Source organism: Periplaneta americana, chromosome 17 (genome assembly GCF_040183065.1).
Source record: "Periplaneta americana isolate PAMFEO1 chromosome 17, P.americana_PAMFEO1_priV1, whole genome shotgun sequence".
Taxonomy (NCBI): domain Eukaryota; kingdom Metazoa; phylum Arthropoda; class Insecta; order Blattodea; family Blattidae; genus Periplaneta; species Periplaneta americana.
Genome location: NC_091133.1, coordinates 17,680,953 through 17,697,286, shown reverse-complemented (window position 1 = coordinate 17,697,286; position 16,334 = coordinate 17,680,953). Strand labels below are relative to the sequence as shown.

Below are 16,334 nucleotides of genomic sequence, written 5' to 3'. Positions count from 1 at the left end.
TTCATTCATCTTCTGAGTTATTTATGAATTGTCAACATTGCTAGTTTTCCGTTTTTAACCTATAGCCTACATATCAAGACAAGATCAAATGGACAATCAATACATTGAAGTAGCAAGACCACAAATGTTAAAGAATTAGATTAAAAGAATTAGATTACAGAATTGAATACAAAATATTTTCTTGGCAATTTTTTTCTACTAGTTTAGGAGGTTACAGAAGCTAGTTAGCTGAAACTTATCTAACAAAATTCACATTAACTAGGCAACACTGAATTTATTGCTGGGGTTTCTGAGAATGGAAAATATTAAAAGAATCAAGTTTAAAACGCACTTTCAATTAAGATGAATGAAGATTTTGGTCTACATAGTGCACAGTTACTGTAATAATACATGGGTTTTATTTGTTCCTTTTTAATGTAAAATGAATTTTGTTACTTTAATAAGCCTCTGTGGTATACCTATAGCTTTGTGATAATCAGACATTGGATTTTAGATCAAATACCTATTTTGTTCCTTTAGGAGTGGAAAAAATTATTAATATTTATGTGTTATGAAAATTGAAAGCTATTCATTGAGTTTGATAGTGTCCTAAAATGATTGTTAGAGCCTAATTTATTAATTTTTTTTTATTCAGTTGGTTTTTTAACGACGCTGTATCAACTACTAGGTTATTTAGCATCGATGAGATTGGTGATAGCGAGATGAGGTCGAGGATTCGCCATAGATTACCTTGCATTCACATTACGGTTGGGGAAAACCTTGGAAAAAAACCCACCAGGTAATCAGCCCAAGCGGGGATCAAACCTGCGCCCGAACGCAATTTCAGACCGACAGGCAAGCGGCTTAACCGACTGAGCTACGCCGGTGGCCTAATTTCTTAAAATGCCTAAATCAATGTAAAGTTTCGTTATTTCACCATTTACTCACATGCTCATACATGTAAGTGATATTGAAGGTTTTTCATGGATTAACACCATCGGAAAAGCAACAGTGGATGAAATGTTGTATTTCCTTCAAATAGAATTTCAACAATGCTGTATAATGGTTAGTTTGAATGTCTGTTAATTGTTACTCTTTCCCTTTCCTTATTTGTGAAGTTTAAGTGGTAGGACGTTATCCTGTGCAGCTTAATACCAAAAGATAAAAGTGCAACATCTATGCTATTCCAGCAATGGGTAACAGAATTTCCACAATTCACTTTCGATGAAAAAAATAATATTCTGCGAGATTTGTAGCAAACAGGTATGTAACAATAGTTGAAATATATTTTAATGAGTAGGCCTATTTTAATATTTATACATTGACTGAGCTATGCTGAGGTGAACTTCTTTTAAAGACAACTACACTTTAAGCTTTTAAATTTCGATAGTTAATGTATTTACAGGTCATTGAGATTTCGGTTGTTCGAACCAAGTAATCGCAGTTTGTAATAGAAATATGGCAATACAATATTTATGATTTTAATTCAGCTAACTTCTACACTTTTTAGATTTTGCATGAAAAGAAGTGCCACCTGAGGCAGCATGTGCAAAGCACAGGTAAAGGCTCAGCAGAAAAATTAAATGAAACAGACTCTAGTGACACAGTCTACTTCATCAAAACTCAGCAGCAATTTCTATGCAGACTTAATCAGAGCATTTGTTGCTGCCAACATTCCATGGAATGGAATTGAAAATCCGTTTTAAGAGAGATTTTACAAAAATACTGCAAACAAAATATCCCCTCTGAAACTACCCTAAGAAAAAATTATTTAGGGGCATTACATGTCAAATCAACACAAAAAAGTGGACTTTTCAACCCGACCACCTCAGATTTTCATTAAATTTGATAGGATGGTAAAGAACCTTAAGTTAAGTAATTATGTAAAATTTTAGCCCTCAATAATGCACGATATCCATACAGCAATTCTGTCAATACGAGAAAAAATGTAAAAATGTCGCATAATATGTCAACAAAAATAATTCATAACTTCTCTTCTAACTGAGGTAGAATCTTAAACTTGGGCTTATTTTAAAGCTAAGGAATCATACGTTTCAATAAAAATAGGTTTGCATCGAAGTAATGAATTCTTTATTGAATAGTCACGTGAAACACATTTTAACATTGAATATCTATAAATGCGGGACATAAATTACTTCGCGAAAAATGTATGTTATAGAGGTAAGAGTATTCTCCCCTTGGTGTAAGTTTCATTTTGGAAACATTTCAGGAATATCAGTAAAAAAAAACATCAATGTATTGGTTTGTAGCACTTAACCCCGTCTTACACCAACACTGCATGCGCAAGAGTTCCTACTTGTCTGATAAGCTGCGTCATCGATCTGTCAAGCCGTCATTCAATTTATACAAAACGTGCAATCTGTTTCCAGTGCAGTGTCGTTGCTGCAATCCCTTCGAGAAATTAGGGCACTGTAATTAGAGGAAAAATTTAAGAAGTGTTATATCGTGGATGCTTAATGTATTTCCTGATTTAAAACAGGAACAAAAGGTGTGTGCTATGTGTCGCAAAGAAATAAAAATATAATATGATGCTATTACGCAGAATCCTCATAATGACTCTAGTAATGAAGAATACGTCGACTCTACAGCAAATGTAAGTTCATTAAATACAAGTCTTTTTGACCAAGGTGTGTTCCTTATTAAACAAGAAAGGCTACAACAAGAGAAATATAAGAGACAGAAATTTGAAAATATTGTAAAAGACAAAGTCTTCGATATAAAGATGCCGAGGAACCAGGACCTTTCTGATTCTGAAATTTTGTCTCAGTTGCAGGAAAATTTTCAAAATTCAGGTAAAAGTGAGAAAATAACCATTTTAACACTACTACCTAAAAGTTGGAGCGTAAATAATATAAAAAAGAGTTTCTTTCAGCTTTCGAATACATAATTCGGAAAGCCAAAGTCCTGGCAAAGGGAAAGGGAATTTTGTGCTCACCAAATCTGAAACCTGGAAAACCCTTACTCGCGGCTGTTGCCGGTACAGTTAAAGAATTCTGTTGTTCTGACGAGATAAGCAGAATGATGCCTGGTAAGAAATATTTGTTGTGATTAAAGAATCAGGGAGTAAATCACATGAGCAGAAATTAATTACATGCAGTGTTTAAAAATTCTAACCCTGACCAAGAAATTGTATTCTAGCTGGAGTTAGTGGACTATACTGTCTGTGTTTGTGTCCTATCAGAATGTAAAACTTATGCCGGAAGCAATTTATTAAAGTTTCAGGTCTACGTGGATTTCAAGAGAATTTTTCTTTATACTTTCCAACTTAACATTTCTTGGCTACTATGGTGTGCAATCCTCCTCATATAAATTGCTTGTTCAGGAAATGTACAGAATGTCCTGAACCATTCAAAATAAGAGAGGGTTTAGAGAAATGTTTCGTATAAAACTGCAGTGAATCAGTGACCTACAAGCAGTGGATGACGACTGACCGATCAACGCTTGAGACAATAATGAAACCCACAGACACATTTTTCGACTGTCGTGAATATTAAACTTTGGAAGATGAAATTATATTTATTATTTGGAATTATTAAAGGGTAATTTTGAAATGGAAATTATTTATTGGAGAAACTTGGTGATTTACTGACTCACTCATTTATATCATCTGAACAAAGTAAGTTTCTACGTGATATGAAATCATTTCTACAGCCATGCCTGCTGGTTGTGTTATGCGACTTCGCTGAAAACTATTATTTCGTAATCCAAGATGAAATTCAGTCATACCACAGGACTAATGTGCAGACAACCATTCATACTTTCGTAATATATCATAACGAATCGTCATCCGATACAGTCTCTATTAAAAATCTGGCAATAATTTCATACTGCCCGAAATATGACACTACAGCTGTAAATCTGTTTCAAAAATATCTAATGGAGTCATTAAAACAAACATCTGTAATTCACCACAAAAATTATGTATTTCTCCGATGGATTCTCTGCTCAGTATAAAAGTAGGAAAAAATTTCCTGAACCTCACATTACATGAAGAAGATTTTGGATTTCCAACAGAATTGCATTATTTTTGCATATCGCATGGCAAAAGAGCATGCGACGTTGTAGGTGGGACGCTTAAAAGGTTTGCGGCTTGTGCTAGTTTGCAGAGACCATCCGATAAACAAATAACTACACCTAGGGAATTGTACGACTGGACAAGGCATCATCTCCCAAACATTAATACCGTTTATGTGACTAAAATAGGCTATACTGAAGAGGAAAAAATGCTTGCTCTTCGATTTGCAAAATCCACCGCAGTGCCTGGAACACAAGTTTCATACAGTCCTGCTGTTTAGGATGGGTATTATACTTGCTGAGCAGTTTTAAAATGCAGTTGAAACAACGCAGCATCCTGTCTGGAAAGATGATCAGGCTATTTCATCTCAGCAATGAAAGGTAAGCATTTCTTACAGAACTTCAAGTTTAACAAAATCCATGTGACAATAATTTATTTCAGGTAATAATTTTAAAAATTCCAATTATGTAGTACATGTTAAATTACATAGCAACATTCAAGAATATGATCAAATATAATTAAATACAACGAATGTGTGGGACATAATTATCGCGACTTATACGGTTAGCTTACGCTTGCTGTGACATAATCATTTTTATCTTTATAACCTATGAAGATTCCAAGTTGAAACTTATCAGTTCATTATATCACTAATTGAGGCGTACTATATATTTTTTTCATTAAAATAGAACCCCTGCATTTTTAAATATGAATATATGAAAATTGTTTCACCATGTTTTTTTAGTGTAATTGAATACATGCAGAAAACAATATAAGTAATAAAAACTATCACATATTAAGAATGTATCACCCAATTTTTGTAAATTTATCTGGAGACGTTGTTGAGATATATAATTTTAATTGAAGCAGCATGCTTACAAAAATGTGATTTTTCATCATGTTTGAAACGCTACTGACAGAAAACGAAAAGCACAGGACATATGAAACTTGGCAGTTTTAGTTAGCGCGGCAGGTCAAACAAACCCTCAAATTTTGAAAGAAATCTGAGTCGGTTGGGTTGAGTGCCTTGTTGATTTGATATGGAATGACCCTTTAGACAGAATGTCCAATGAAACTTTAGCATCCATTCAGAAAGATTGTAGGTTATTCTTACATATGGGTATCTGTAGATGAAACCTCACGAATCTATGAATAGGTATATAGCAAGTATAATAGATAAACTTGACCCTGATGAACTTTCGATTCTGCACCTTGTATGTGTTAAGGAACTTCTGAAAGTGAATGGCCAAACCATTGTTTATTTTGTAAACAAAGGCCTACAGTCATTATACTCTGGCAATATAGATGATTCTAAAGTTCTGTTGCTTTGTACTGATGCTACATCAAACATGGTTGCTGCAGCTCCACTTCTCAAAACTTTTTGCCCTAACATCATTCATGTAACTGTTTTAGCTCATGCCCTTCAAAGAATTTCTTAAACAATCAGAAACGAATTCCCTCTTGTTAATTCGTTGTTTTCTGATATGAAGAAATGTTTTTTTATGAAACTCCATCCAGGATTTCAATATTCAGAGAGAAATGCTCAGACATTCCACTCCCAACTCAGCCTGTTGTTATACGATGGGGAACATGGATAAAGTCAGTGATGTATTATTCTAAATATTTTAAAGAAGTGGTCAGAATTATGAAAAATTACCTGAATGCAATACTGCAGTGTGTGTGATCAGTGAAAGAGTGTCTGTATGATCTGTCAGTGAAAAAAGATATTGCCTACATAACATCAAACTTTTCATTTACACCTGCTAGCATTGAACAATTAGAATGTAAAAACTATCTCTTTGTAGCCAAATAGCAATAGTAAAAGATGCCCAGGTAATTGTGCTTTGGGTGAAACTGGGAAAAATGTTAAAAGTGGGACAATATACTAAATAAGAATGTAGGATTTTCATTGTTGGAAAAAGTATCAAGTGATGTTGAAGGTAAATGTAAATATTCCAGTAGATTTGATGTTTCTATTGTAATTAATTTAAAATGTGCTCCTCTCACATCTGTTTCAGTAGAAAGGAGTTTTCCTGCTTTCAAAATCATTCTCACTGACATAAGACAAAGATTAACTGTGGAGAATTTAGAAAAAATTCTGATAATGTACTGTGCAGATAATTATGAAAAAGAATGAGCATGGAACTGAATTTCAATAACTTAAAAAGTGTAATAATTATTTAATTGTTTTCAATATAGGCTAGGTATATTAAATTTGTGCAGCTGTGTTTATATAATACACAGTTGCCTGCCTCCATTTCTTAAATACCATAATTACATGTTGTGTGTTTAGTGTACAATTTCAGTAAAATAAATAGGTTTGAAGCCTTCATCATATGTGCTAAAATGCCTAGTTTTACTAAAATAGAGCCTAATTTATTAAATTTTGAGCTCATTTTAGGCATCTGAAACTGCAATTTTTAGTGCCAAAAAATCCATTGTCTATTGATAAAACATGGGTTTTGTTTGTTCCTTTCTAACGTAAAACTTTACTTTAGTAGACCTCTGTAGTATACCTAACTCTGTGATAATACATGGATTTTGTTACTTTAGTAGGTCTCTGTGGTATACCTAACTCTTTGTGATAATACATGAGTTCTGGTTGTTCCTTTCTAATGTAAAATTAATTCTGTTACTTTAGTAGGCCTACTTATGTGGTGATAACTTTTTAATAAATACTTAATTATAAAAAACGTTAAGTTAATTCTAATAACAATTTAAATTATTTCAAACTTTTAAATTGCTTTTAAAATGATGAAATGCCTATATTTATAGCTCAGTATTGTGCTTACACTTGACTTCTGTGAAAAAGTAAAATACAAACATATACATAACCTCAACATCCTCTTCTTCCACATGTGAAATATCGAGAGCACTGAACTGATAAACATCGCAGTGAAACGTTCTGATCAGATTGTTGAGTGTTCACCGCGAACAAGTTGACAATTCAAGCACTATTTATCACTGTTTCACTGTCTATGATCACCAAGCTCATAAATGAGCAATTACAGGTCGAACAGTGATCACAAAAGAGCAGTTTACCTTATCACTACATATTACACTACTGCACGGTTCTTGGCAATTTAAATTCCAGGCATACTAGTACTACTACTGGGTTCAAAGTTTTAATGTAGTTGCCCTCATATTTTTACATGTTTTCTATTTAGACCATCACAGATCTTTACACTCTTACAAGATCTTGACCTGTAGAGACATCTGTCTATTAAGTCTAGTTCCAATTGTAATTGAGTGCGAAGCAGATTCATACTCTTGAAAGGAACCACATCAGGCTAAAAACTCAAATTCTTCCTAACTCAATTATTTTGCTTCGACTGGAGTCTGTAGTTTTAAGTAGAATGCTTCTGAGAGTACAAATTCGCTTAAAAATCAGTTACAACTGGAGGTGGACTTCATTGGTTTTTAGAATGAGTCGCTTGGGTAATTCAACACGTTCTGGAAATTGACATTTTCAACGTTGTGGAACTATATACAGGTTCCAACACCAGGCTAAGACCAGAGAGGTCGTCTACTCTGTTGGGATTGTTACACCAGGCTAATCCAGACAACTGAGCAGGTCTCAGAATACTGTATCGGTTTTTTAATAGCTTGCATAAAAGGGACTGTGAAATTTGTAACTGTGCTAATACATTGAATTGACTCATTTTCGGTAATTCAGTAATTGAAAGTTTATTTTTAATGTTTAAGTCTCTACATTTATTTTGCACATTTGTCATCAATTCACTGCAACAATATGACCATCACAAATAAAAGCTGGAGCCAAATTGTTTATGTAGGCTATTTAGTTTCACTACTAGCACGTATTTTTTAAAACAGAAACCTACCATACCTCTTATGATATTTTGTAGGATGTTTGGAAGGAGGGGATGAATGCCTCTCAGCCATTCCAGAAAAATATCAACCAAAAGTTGGAAAATTAAAATGTAATTACATAAATTTACGTACATATATTTATAAACTAAAAGCTTCAAATTTTTCATATTTAATACTCAATTAAGTATTGGAGAGCACGAATGCTAATAGCTTCATTGCTAGATGCAAGGTATTGAAACAACAACAACATACTCTATTAAGAGTACAACATTTTTTTTGCTTATGTACAACAGGCATATTTATTTGCATCTTCTTCAGTTTTATTTAGTGGCAACAATTGTTATTCAGTTCAGATATTGAACTGTGTTATGAAAATGAAGCTTTAAGCCTAATCTTTTATTTTCAATAACTAGAGTTGAAAGGCAGATTTTTTTATTGAATACTGCTTTGATGTGACACTGTTTCCATGTTACGTATGTTACCAAAACAGACAAAAGTTATCATAATGATTACATAGTCCCTAGCTGGCTTGCTACTTCAGTAATAAAGTATTTATCAGTTCAATACTATTTTATAAACTTAAGTTCTTTAGCAAACTGGAGAAAATTGGTAACAGACATGACACGAGTTCTCAGAAATGGTTGTGACAGATTATTTTCTAACAATTTTGAAGGTTATATCCATATGATATTAAATGTGCTCTTTGTTAAAATAGAGCATAGGAGTTCTAAAATGAGCTCTGATAGCAAAATCTAGATTTAAAAAGCGAGAGGATCCTGAAAAATGGCAATAGCATTTGCAGGAAAAATAGTAACCGAAAAAAAAAAACCTCGAACAAAGGAAAAGATATGCTACACCAAACTAATAAAAAAACTAGAGGCTAAGAGAGTACTGTGTGGAGCTCACGAGATCAAACCCTGATAGGAATGTGGAGTAATGCCAATTCTACATGCAGGCAACAACCAGCATAACGCCACTCTTGCTCATAGAAAACAACGTAATGAACACTATTAACTACATTACAGTAACTAACCAACGTGAAACATTCGATCAACTTTCAAAATATAAACTAACAGTTTCAACTTATACAACACACCGACATAGAACTAGTCTCAAACTACCTGATATTTTCAGCCACAGTAAAATTAAACATCATATGGTGACTGTGATGACATCTGTTTAGTTAGGTTCATAACTCAATAACTTATCTCTGGTTATTCTAGGAAGAGTGGTGCTTCATTCATCACCGCACCTAATTAAAATACACCTTGCAGAGACTTTCTCGTCAGTTCCCCACAGTACATGAAAGACTAAGATAGCAAAAGTGCAGGTTAAAGAAAAAATAAAGGCACAAAATGTAGGTCCCCAAGTCAAAATTGGGCACATTTAAATCTCCTCAATCACTTGGAAAAGCAGTCAAAAAGCCACTTCAATCTTTACCAAAAGCCCTGGTATATGTAAACAAGTAGTTCAACAAATAAAATTGTAAAAAACTTTTCAAAAATGACTTAAGGGAAAGACTATCAAATAACAGACTTCTTGAAGCTAGAGTGAAAGAATTTTATTGTCTTGATCAAATGAGCCGACAAGCACCTGCGGAGTGAGATGTTAAATCTATTAAATACAAGGTTAGAGGTTAATGCCAGTCTGTTACATGTTAATGGATATAGACCTAGCTGAGGCCTTTGTGGAGCTCAAAGAAAAGTATTCTGATAAAGATCTCAAAAACTAAATTTTTCTTCTTCAGGCCGGAGTATGTTCTTACACCTAGTAAGACTTCTCATAATGCTTGTGTGTTATGCAAGCAGCATTTCAATTTTTCTTTTTTGGTCAAGGATCTATCTGCACACTTTGAAGAAAATTTTCCAGCAACTCACAAAAAAGATTTTAATGTTGTGTGAAGTGATGAAATAAATTAAGATTGCATGTTTCATGAATGTGACAATGATGAATGTATGTAGTTTAAATATAATATATTGTGTGTTTTCAAGATCAAATAGGATTTATTGAGTACGGTATAATTAGTGTCGTGCATTACAGATAGTATGTAAACTGTAAAAGTATCCCTGTGTAACATGCCATGAAGGCACTTCAGGGGCATGGAGGTAGAGCCCCATGCTTTCCATGACATCAGCACTAGAATGAGGTGGTGTGGTCGGCACCACGCTCTGACCACCTTTTACCCCCGGGAAAGACCTGGTACTCAATTTTATAGGAGGCTGAGTGAACCTCGGAGCCGTTCTGAAAGTTTAGCAACAAGAAAAAATCCTGTCACCACCTGGGATCGAACCCCGGACCTTCCAGTCCGTAGCCAGCTGCTCTACCAACTGAGCTACCCACAGATGCTATGTTCAGTTCAAATATGTCAATTATGACAAAGTTCGATATTCGCCAATGTTTGCTCTGCAGGAGGAGATCTGTCCTGTTTGTTCCACCTTCCTACAAATATATTCACCTCCACTACCACTCCTTACTGTTTTAACCAGTTATGGATTTTAGCACAGATATTGCTCTTAGTTTGTCATATGAAATAATACAAAATTTGTAATGTCTTGGTTGCCTCTCTAATGTTTGAACATTGCAAGAAACTAATTGGCTAAAAGTTTTATTTATTTATTTATTCTGGTAGAGTTAAGGCCATGAGGCCTTCTCTTCCACACTACCAGAAGTGAAATACATAACAAAACAATGACAAAAATAGTAAAGTCATACTTAAATATAAAAATCATTTTCATGCACATTAACAAGCTTACATGGGCTATAATGAAATATTAACTAAATATGACACATAATTAAGTTATTTACAATTCCTATCCTAATTCTACTTTATGATAGGCCTAAATGACAATTTATATACACACAGAATAACCTATAAAAATCGACTAACACTCACAAATCAATTTCATGTAATTCTTAATTTAAATTGATTAACCGTTCGGCAATCCCTGACATGATGAGGTAAGAAGTTTCATAGGCGACAAACATGGTGAAAGAGGATGAATAGAAAGAAGTACGGTGACAAGGAATGGATAATAAGGCCTGATGTTGATTCCGTACAGTTGTAAGATATTCAAAGCGAGTTCTCAGACATTTTGGAGTAGAAGTAGATAATATTCTAAACAGAACAGATAAAGAATGTGCTATTCTACGTTCCATGAAAGAACTTCAAAAGATGGCGTTATATGGTCAAATTTACGAGTATTACAGACGAAGCGGACACACATATTATAAACACGTTGTAGTCTTTCAACTAAATTGAAAGTTATATTTGTCAAGAGAGAACCACAGTACCGTAATCAAGTTATGTTCATTAAGAAAAAGGTTCATTTTATTTTTGTTTCTAGTAATAATTTTTTAACTATGACATCTTCATTAACAGTGAAAGTTTCAGTAATGTCTAACATAATATGCTTCTTTAACTCTAACAGAATCACAGAAATTTAACTTACAGCTACTCAATATGAAAAATTTCATCTATCCAAGTCACGTCCATTACCATCTGTAACTTAATATTCTGCCTCAACTTTAGCTATACATCTTTTTTTTAGTTTTACATAGTGTTAGAACATAAAAAACTGTACCTGGTTCATATATTGTAATATTCAATCTGTAAAGTCTTTATAGAATTTTTAAGTGTATACAGAGTCTGAATGTCACAACCGTTACTTTGGAATGGCTATCATGCACGTTCCTCCTTTTAGTTAAATTAAACAGCAATATATAATCATCTTCGTTTTAGAAGCTGTTTCTGATTTCTAGGAACAGAATACATTTTTAGGAGAACATAGGCCTAATCCATTGGCCTATGATTAATGTTTGAACACATTGTTTATTTTGTATTACAGTAATCTGATTAATGTGCGTCGCTCATATATAAAGTGCTACACTAGGCAACCAATCCAAACCTTACATCTAATCATCCTTGTGTTGGACAAGCCCATGGTCAAGGCAACTCAGGATTTTCTTTGTGACATCTCGATTCTTCATTATATCGTTTTTTTTTCTGTTGGTTATTTAACGACGCTGTATCAACTACTGGATTATTTAGCGTCAATGGAATTGATGATAGCGAGATGAGGCCGAGGATTCACCATAAATTTGCCTTACGGGTTGGGAAATCTCGGAAAAAACCCAACCAGGTAATCAGTCCAAGCAGAATGGGTCCCACACTCAAGCACAACTCCAGATCAGCAGGCAAATGTGCTACCACCTGAGCTACATGACAGTCATTCTCCATAATCATAATGCATTACAAGTGTAATGTGGATCCACTGACTGTGGTGTACTCTGAAGTCTCCAACAAACAAAGTGGAGTATGCTTCTTGACACTGGCGACATCTGTGAGCATGTTAATAAAGTCAGGGTGAATAACAGCAAGTACCCTGTCACTGGACCAAAAGAAAAATCTAATCTATAAGCTTCAAACCTGACAAGTCCAGTGGCCATTGAGGGATTTCATGAATGAATTTAAAAACAGTTTTCAGTCAGTATCAATGAAATCTTGCTGAATTAAAAATAAAAAGAAAGTCCATTTAATATGCATCTAAATAAAAAAATTACTTCCGTTTTCTGGATTATATTATATTATATTAATTATATATAAAACTCTTTCTCTATAAAACCCATTTATAAATTGTATGGTTTAAGTACATAGATCTATATATCCTACAGAAAATGATTCATGTATATTACAATCATTTAATATTCCCACATATATGAAAATAAAATTGGCATTTAAAAGTGACGTGAATATTAAAAATTAGTAGTGGTATGAGACTCATTTTTTCAATTCTAAATTTTTAAAACCTTTCTTAGTTCCGGATTCTCAAACTGAGCATAGTGACACCCAGGTTTATCAAAGGTCTATGTCTGGAGCATCATAGCTGTAAGGACAAATTAAAATTTATAATGTACAATGAAATGCAATATTCACAGTTTTAGTACGTAAACACATATATTCGTTTTATTCTAATTTTGCATTTTTACATTTAAAAGAATGAAAGCTAGTAATGTAAATGAATATTTTATTTTAAAAGTACACCAAATCAGATTTGGGATTTGGGGGGGGGAGGTAGTAGTTCATCTACTTGGCAGCAAGCAGGCCAGTTGACTTTTGTATTGATAGTATGTATGTCTTAGTTGAAGATTGTGGCTTAATATGACACTACAAAAGTTTACATTACAATAAAGGATTTATCTTGTCGAGTGTTATTTGATAACAAACTGTGAAACAGTGCAAAAATGGTTTGCAACACAATTTCCTGGTGTTCCTGTTCCACATAGGACGACTATATTAAACCTCATAACTATATAAATGGGGTCAGTTCTGAATAAACGTGGAAAGAGAAACCCAAGTGTGCTTACTGAGGAAAAGGAGAGGAGAAAGGTTAGAACATTCTTCTCGAAAATCTCTCCACCATCTCTCAGAAGAAATGGGTGTTTCAAAAACTACAGCATTTAGAGCCACTAAAATTCTTAAATTTAAGCCCTACAGAGTGGCAATAGTGCATGAATTACAGTCTATAGATAATGTGAGTCGAGTGAATTTTTGTAACTAGGTTTTACAAAGTGTTGCCGATGGCGTTGTGGATCCTACAGTAATTATTTTCACAGATGAAGCATGGTTTCACTTACATGACCATGTTATAACGCAAAACAATAGATACTGGAGTACAGAAAATCCTCATCTCCTTCATGAAACTCCTTTACATGATGAGAAGGTTGATGTATAGTGTGTTATAACTGCACATAGAATTATAGGCCTTATATTTTTTGGTGATACAATTAATGGTGACAGATACAGAACACAAGTACTCAACCCATTTTTTGAACAGTTAATTGACATCGAGTATCAGAGTGCTTATTTTCAGCAGAATTCAGCAACTGCCCATACAGAAATCGAAATATTGAATTTGATAAGCAAAATATTCGAGGACAGGGTTATTAGTAGAGGATTATGGCCCTATAGGTTCCCCGATTTTTATTTAGGCTTATGGAGAAATCCAAAAAATAAAGTATACAAAGACAATCTGCACACAATCCGTGAGTAATGTATGAGAAATTGGGAGAATTACAGAAGACGAACTTGCATGTGTAAATACACCAATTTCCTTTGGAGATGTCAGGAATTTATTGCAGCAGAGAACATCATTTTCAACACCTTCTGCAGTGAAGGTTAGTAAACAATATGAATACTGTAATTTTAATAGCCGACTCTAGCAGATCCCGTTCACTGGGAATGACAGGAGCTGATGCCGGGCCCGCTTGCCACAGAGTGCCGTAAAGGATGTCATAGACCACTCTGTACTACTACTATCACCACCACAACCCTTTTAGAACAGCGAGACTATTCAGGAACGAATTATTATTATATATTACATACTTTATATTAGGCCTAATCATTTTCTTCTACACTTCCCATGGTTACTGGTATTACAGATACAGAACTTAAACTTGATTTTCGTACTGACATAGTTGGCTAAACTGAATGGGCACATTATTAATGTATTCACAGTTTTAATCTTCTTCACTTGACTCTCAAACTCAACTAAATCCTTTCTTGGACTGGTGAGTAAATTCATAGTAATGTCGAAAGTAGGCATTTCACGATGAAAATTGTTTGGGGCGAGTCTAGAATATTTCATTAATGTTGTATTTAAATAATAGGCCTATATCCACTAGTATAAATTCCTACACCACTCATCTATACTATTTTCCTCCAGATAGGTCTACATATTGTTAAAAAAAATATATACTTTATGATAAATATGCAAACAGCAGATATAAGACAGTCTTATCACCTACACAGACACGTGAAAACTCAATTTTTCAACCTACTCACTTACAGAAAAACATTGGTTACTCAATGGAGCTAACATTTTGAACAATCGTGAAAAGACAAACACACTTGTGTGAAATTGGAAGGATATTCATACAGCCAACTGGTATTAATTCATGGTATAACAGAATACAGCTCACACAACATGTAATTATAATAGTTACATAATAGCCTATAATTTAGAAATGTATGTTACAGACTAAATAGTCAAACAGAAATTCATAAAGTTAATTCGAAAGAGCGTTGATTACCACTGGCCATAAATGTAATCTTTTCGCAAAATATGGGGATATAAAATATTCCTCGTAGAAGTTTCAATAAGTTATTTTCATAATTATTTGTCATAATGAACAGTGATTTGTGCGTATCTGACATTTGCATCCTATTAATTAAATCGTATTAATTAAATGCAATGCATTTAGAATTTCACTACAAATGGTAAAAATTTGTTTCAAATAAATTAAAAATAAATGGTACTCACAAAACACTCATACTTGTGGGCAAGCAAGTTCCAATCATTCTATTGTTAGCAACCGAGAGAAGGAAAACAAATTAATAACCAAATTCCTTTCATTCTTTTCGTATATGTTAATTATTATACGCATAAAGTAAATGATGACTTCGAAAAGCACTGGCCACTTAAAAACTCCAATATAAGAAAGACATAACTGTAATAATGTTATATTGGGATCAATCAACTAGATATTAGTCCACAACACAAAATTCGGTATACTCAAAATTCTAATCCTCCAACTGAAACTGGATTACACTCTGGCTTTGTGCAACTACACTATCAACTTTTAAATTTTGAAAAGGGATGCATTATCACCAAGAAAAGGAAAAACGTCGGTTGTAAAAAAACACATTTCCAATATTTTTTTTTCTATATATCACTTACAAAAGTCCTAATTTCTCATAACATCGTTAAGTTTCTCATTTAATACTGTACACATTGTCAGTAAAAATAATGCACAAAAGAAACGTTCATGAAAAATTATTACTACTAATCGAAACTTTCCAATACAACAAGCCAATAACGTTAACGATGAAAAGTCTATTTACAACCCATGTATTCCTCACTTCAGTGAGAGATACAAAATGAATACTAATACATGGGAAGTGAAAGGACTTCTTTTTGGCGCTAGGGGAACTTCATTTAAGTTAACCAAAACCATTCTCATTTCTCTTAAATTTTCTAATGAGGACATTAACAAAATTTGTCTAATGGTATTGAGAGATTCATTATCCATTTTACACAATCACTTGTATAATACTATGTAATTTTTTTTACTTCATTTCATTACTCGGTATGTATTTTCATCTCATGTTTCTCAGAAATCAAATTGTACTTTATTTTTAAATTTATCATTGTTCCGTATTCTCTCTGCAATCATATTGTATTTTTAATTTAACCTCTGCTTTGTATTCTGGACCCTAGTGGTCAGCCGTAGATTTCGGCCACATGTCCCAAATTGTGGAATTTTGTTACAAGCACACATAAATTGTCTCCAACAATTACCACTGCTTTCTGATTCAATTAGGTTCTATGTTAAGTGGCATGTTTTCATTAGATTACCCACGTGAAGCAGTTTTAAAAATTATGTTTTGCTGTTATAAGACTGTTCCATGGCTGATTTAGAGATTACAGCA

The 16,334-nt window shown here is 33.5% G+C and overlaps 1 protein-coding gene across 1 annotated transcript in view; it reads right to left on the bottom strand.

Annotated features, from left to right (window-relative positions):
• MTA1-like (metastasis associated 1-like) overlaps nucleotides 1-16,334 on the bottom strand; it is a 469,434-nt gene that overhangs the window by 451,952 nt on the left and 1,148 nt on the right. The window lies entirely within an intron of this gene.